The sequence below is a fragment of the Oryzias melastigma genome, linkage group LG6 (assembly GCF_002922805.2).
Source record: "Oryzias melastigma strain HK-1 linkage group LG6, ASM292280v2, whole genome shotgun sequence".
Taxonomy (NCBI): domain Eukaryota; kingdom Metazoa; phylum Chordata; class Actinopteri; order Beloniformes; family Adrianichthyidae; genus Oryzias; species Oryzias melastigma.
Window position 1 is genome coordinate 30,865,594 of NC_050517.1, and position 5,831 is coordinate 30,871,424.

At 43.0% G+C, this 5,831-nt stretch overlaps 1 protein-coding gene and 1 long non-coding RNA gene across 4 annotated transcripts in view; both read right to left on the reverse strand.

Moving 5' to 3' along the window:
• LOC112152249 overlaps positions 1-1,921 on the reverse strand; it is a 140,491-nt gene extending 138,570 nt beyond the window's left edge. Inside the window, exon 1 of the long non-coding RNA XR_004948109.1 lies at positions 1,507-1,921. This is a non-coding gene — a long non-coding RNA (uncharacterized LOC112152249). The remainder of the gene's footprint in view (positions 1-1,506) is intronic.
• A 1,770-nt stretch (positions 1,922-3,691) lies between these two features.
• Positions 3,692-5,831, reverse strand: part of LOC112152246 — a 58,761-nt gene continuing 56,621 nt past the window's right edge. For all 3 annotated transcript variants that reach the window (XR_004948113.1, XR_004948112.1, XR_002920264.2), the window contains 2 exons: positions 4,397-4,486; positions 3,692-4,319 (listed from right to left, as the gene is read on the reverse strand). The gene's annotated coding sequence lies outside the window, so the exon portion shown is untranslated. The remainder of the gene's footprint in view (positions 4,320-4,396; positions 4,487-5,831) is intronic.

Sequence of the window (5,831 nt, forward strand, 5' to 3'; positions counted from 1 at the left end):
AATGCTAGTGTGAATGCTGTAAGATGAATTTGGCTGCTGAAGATGATAGTGCTGATAGTTGAAGAGGCTGAAATTGATAGCTGAAGCTGACAGCTGAAATCAGTGAAGCTGATAGCCAGCTAAAATATTAGCTAAATGCCAATTTTAGCCTAAAAAACAAAACAAACAAAAAAAAATAGGTTGGCCAAAATAGCTGAAAAAATAGCTAAACTCCAAAACAGCCTAAAATACAAAAACAAAAAACTCCTAATTTAGCCAAAACAGCTAGCATGTAGCTGAAATATTAGCTAAACTCTAAAATAACCTAGAAAATCCTAGTAAATGTCAAAATAGTCCAAAGATCTAGCAGAATGCCACATTTTAAAACTTTAAAACTGTAACTTTTAACATAACTCTGAATAATAAAAAGGCAGGAATATTATTATAACATCGGGTCATTAATAACAATAAATAAAATGATCTGGAGGGCCGGATCCGGCCCCCGGGCCTGGACTTGGACATGTGACGTAAAGGGATAAACACAGATTTCGGGGCCCTCCTGTGAGCTTGGCTCCCCGCGCGCAGCGCCCCTGTCCGCCCCTCAGCTTTCAGTTTCTCAGGCTTCGTGTGACAGGAAGCCCCCCCCCCCAGCCCTCCTTCAGCTGGGGGTGGGCGTGCGCGCTGAGGGAGCGCAGAGCGCACAGATGTTGACGTTCCACAACGAAAAGCTGTGCCCACATCCGCTCCGAGACGAGCCTGGTGGAGCCTGCAGCAGCCAAACTGCACAACAAAAACACAGCGGCGCGTGCGCACCACAGACACGCGGCGCAGGCTGGAGAGCCACAAGACGCACCAGAGAAACGACCGACTCCTTCGAGTCTCAGGGAAGGGCTGTCATTAACAGGTGCCACGCAGAAACCGGAGCTTTAGTGCGTAACTGAACATTTACGCACAGAAATCCCGCCGCGCGCACGCTCTCATTCTCTCCTCTCACACCTGAAGTTGCCCCAAAGTGCGCAGCTTTTGATACGGCTTCATTATCCGCGCGCTGACACATCCAGAGGCGGTAAAAGCTCCCGAATAACAGTCTGTCTGCGCGCAATCGCCGCGCGCTTTTCAATGAGCTGCGCTGTCATTAGAGCCTCCAATTACCGAGAAAATCACCGGCAGACTTGTTAAGCTGTCAGGCTCCGACCCGCTCCACTCTAATGTACTTTTAATGAACGTAGAAGACTTGGAATGACGTCAAAACCACACAGAACGCAGCAGAGTCTCCGGTTCGAATGGAGGTCTGCAGGGACGCGCGTCCCCGTGCGTCAGTCGGCTCACACCGACGCGCCTTCCCGGTTTGTCCCAAATGAACACGGTGTACCGACAGACAGACAGACAGACGGAGGGCGCGCGCGCTCTCCTTCCCCCTCACTTGTTTTAACAAGAAAGGGCGAAACCAGCTGTTGTTCGGCAGCCCCGCAAACACACGCGCGCCACGCACCAAAGCCCTCCACGCAGCTCGTCCCGGTGACTCACCGGCGTGTCGGCGGTCCGCTCCGGCGCAGCGGCGTCACGGCGTTCGGTGGGGAACGCAGTAAATGGGCTTTAAAGATCCGTGCGTAAGAGTTGTTTACAAAGTTTGATAGTGAACTCTGATTGGTCGGAGGAGGCGGAGGGCGACGCCCCAAACTCTGGTCACCGGGCCGAGTGTCAAACGCGGTTTCCTGGACTTGCCCCCTCCGTGCAGACTCGGAACTATGACGGTTCGGTTGTGGAATGTAACGCGCACGCGGGAGTTTTTCTGCACTTTCTGAACGGATCAGCTGCTGCGGGAGAGCGCGCGGGACAGAGGAGAAACCACGAGGGAAACTTTTCCCTTCTGTCTGAGTTTGAAAAGCGTTTCAACTGATTTATGAGCAACTTTCAGATCCTTTTCCCGGGATTTTTTAAACGTAACCGACTTTTCAGAATATCAAAATTTCCATATAAGAAACATTAAAAATCTATTAAAACATCAAATTTAACTTTTCTAAATCTAAACTAATCAGTTTCAAAATAAACCAAAACAAATCTTTATAGTATTTATTGATTTTAAGTTGCTTGGTCATTGTAAACAGTAAAACTTTTATGAGACGATAAAATTCCCATTTTGAAATGGGAATCCAAAGTATTTAAAAATATGGAGCTTTTCTTGCAGTTCAAAGTGCTTTAGATAATAAAAATAGTAATCCTAATAAAATAAATGAAAAAACCAACATAACATCCCACAACAGACATGTAAAAACGACTTGTTCTAAGAGGACGAGTCTCGAGTGTTTTTCTTAAGTGCCTCCAGTGGATGAGACCTGTGTGTGCTGAAATGTGGCCTCACTGAAGGTTTTTGTTCTGACTTTTGGGACTCCAGCAGATAGTTCTGGGAAACTAAAAGTAAATCTGATAATGACAGAAGGTCCATTTCCATGTAAGCTTTTATAAACCACTAAAATAACTTTAAATAAATCCTAAAGATGACGGAGAGACCTTCAAAGTTCTGGAAACTCAACAACAGAAAACAATGAAACTAAAAACATAAATAGATTGATGATTTTTAGCATGTCTGCTACACAACAAAGTATGTTCTGATTACTACATGAAAATCAATCACAGTTTCAGACATTTAAGATATGAAACGTCATAACGGGAGAGCTTTGAGAAAATCCAGCCTAAAGATTTTTGATGACCTGTTCTGAAACTTTTACAAAACCCAGAGAAACTCTAAAGTCAAACAGATCTTTTGTCTTTTGATTTGTATGATGCTGTTCTTAACCAAATAAAAAACAAACTTGTGTCCAGTTTCCATGAAAAAGACAAAACTATTTTAATTTACAGAAGTCAAAGTGAAGAACCTGGAAAAGGCGGTTCCTATGAAACATGACCACTGATCGGATGAGGACGATCCTTCATTTCAAACTGAAGTCATTTGGTGTAGGGATCCTGAATATCATCGTCCAATCAGGGATTTCCCATAATGCCTTTGACGGTTTCTCATTGTGTTTCTAACATTTCCTTTTAACTTCTGTAAAGAACTTTCTTTTGTCAAAATGTTCTTTGTTTTTTACATTTCTGGGATTTTGTTTTCTAAAATGTAATGTTGCATTTTTAAATTATCCTTATCATGTTTCAAATGTTTTTGCATTGTTGAGAATTGAACCTCAGGGCCACCGTAGATTCCACCTGTTCTGAAAGCTTTAAAGACATTTTACCATCTTCTGGTGGAGTTCTTCTGATGATGGAGGACGGTTATAAAGAAGCTCAAGTTGACGTTTGAAGAAGATCGTGTGAAGATCGTGACAGGAAACACGCTGAGCGGGCCACTAGCTCCCTGCTCTGCTCCATTCTGATGATCTACTTGTATAGACGACTAGATCCGTGAACGTCTTTGTTTTCCTCACAGGAGCTGAAGTCTGGATCAAAACTGTTTGTCTGGATCACTGCGACACTCTGTTGTAATGTTTCAGGTGTGAGAGGCTGTAAGCTAGCAGGAGAGAACGAAAACAGATGGATGATGGGAAAGGGACGAATTTCTGCCGCTCTGCAGACACTATGTCCTAGAAAACAACAGTTTTTGAAAAATGTAGCTAAACGACGTGATTAAAAGTCGACTGAGAGCGCTTTGAAAATAAATCAAAAGATGACCGTTGTGGATTTTTAAGACCAAAACGCTCACTATTATTAACAGGTTTAATTTATGTATTTATTTAAAACTTTCACACAAACTATTCCTGATGAAACATTTCCTGAAAATTCCGTTTATCTGGGCTCATAATGAGCCTAAAAAATCTGTTTCCTCTCTGAAGCTCTCGTGAGGCCGTCACTCTCAGACGTTTAACCTGAGAGCTGCTCACCTTTCTCAGGTGAGATCCTCAGAGGAGGTAAAGCTCAGAGTGCTGCCATCCCGCTGTGCTCTTCGGAAGAGGAAGACAGACCTTGAAATTCACCACATTCTGGAAACGGCTCCGATTTGGAGAGAACGTCTTCATTCAGGAGCTGCATCATCCTGATGACCCCGTGGAGTTAAAGGTCAATTATCAGCCCCTCAGTTCGTCTCTGTGGGGGAACGATAATTCCGACTCCTCTCCCTTTTCTTTTTTCACATCCTTTTAGGGATAAAGATGGGATACGGCTCTGGAGGCTTCACCCCCCCAGCCCGGCGGTTCATGGGGCAATCACGGCCTCTGATTGGGCTGCTTTGAAGGCCGTCTGGCAGCATGCGGTGAAGCAGGTGACGGCAGTATGTTAGCCTGGATTACTCTCCGTTTAATTGGCAGGTAGTGCAGCTTCTCCTTCTCCAGAGCATTGTGGTGGAGAGGCTGCAAACAGATCAGAGGATGACAACGTGGCACGCTCACCTTTCATCCAGTCCCCCCACAGCAGGCTTCAGACGGACCTCCAGCTCACGTCAGCCGCAGAAGTTTCTTTGACAGCTCTTTTGTTGTGGGACGTGCCAGGAGGACCAGAGAGAGGAGAGACGGTTCATCTGCAACAGGCAATTACAGCTGCTGGAAAATTGGTGTGAGCTCACTAAGTGAGTGTGACTTCACTCTCACACATGCCATTCCGCTGAGGTTCAATCGCCACACCGGCTGAAAACACAGGTGGAGAATCCGCTCATGAAGCAAAGTTAAACAACAGCTCAAGTCGGGAGGAACATCAGAAGACCAGACGGAGACACATTTTTATGAATTAGTCACAAACTTGACTAAATGGTGAAATGAGTCACTGTGGTTAAAAAAATGACATCAAACTGTCCTTTACTAACAAAACCAACTGTGACTCATTGAAACTTTGGAAGGACTTTCTTGGTTTTTTAAGCAAAAAGAAAATAGTTTGTTTTTGGGTTAAGAATTCATAATTTTATCAAATAATTTTCATGTTTAACTAATTTCAGTAGATATGGAACATGTTTTTGTCTCCAAATCGACTCATTTTCATGTGACGTCACTTCTGGTGTTTATGGTTTAGAACAGCAAATACAGATTAACGCTTTTAAAGCAATTTGACATAAATAATAAAAGGTAAACTAACCAATTGTAACTGAAATGTGTACACTATTTATTTTAGAAATGTGCTACCTAGTTGTATTGGTTTCTTTTTAGATCGTTCACAAATTAAAGTACAAATGTCAGTAATCCTTCAGTCAGAACAGCAGATCAGCTGCTTCACCATTAAACCAGTCGAGGATTATTTCTCTCTGACAACCCGGTTAGAGTTAGACGAAGGTTTCAAGTACTTCAATGAATGGTGCTTGTTTAATTATGAAGCTAATTATTCTTTTAATCTGAGCTAATGCTAACGCTAGCATTAGCATTAGCTATGGGACGTGGAGCTGCAGAAGATCTTTTCTCACCAGTTAAGAGTTTTCTTCCTTCACAAAATCCTTGTAAACGGATCAAAACTCCAACAATTCCAGCGTGTCTGACATTAAAGTCAAACTTATTCCTGTTGGGATGTTTTCAGTGAGCTGCTGTTAGCTCAGCCGCTGTTCTAACATCACTCTTGTTTTTGTTCATAACTGTGTCTGATCTACGGGAAAATAAAGGTAAAAATGATTAAATTAATTGGAACTGTTGCCAAAAATATGAAAGTGACTATTTCCATGTAATGTTATAAAATATGTTCACCCAGAGAATTTATTTAATTTTTTTACTTGGCCGCTCTTATTTTGAAGGCTGAAACTACCTTCACTGAACCAAATCATTCCTGATTTTACAATTATCCCCTAAAATATCCTGTAAAACAACATCTCTTCAGAGAATGTAACATACAATTCCACTGCTGCGCCGATGACACCCAACTCTACCTGTCAACCCCCCTTCTGTGCC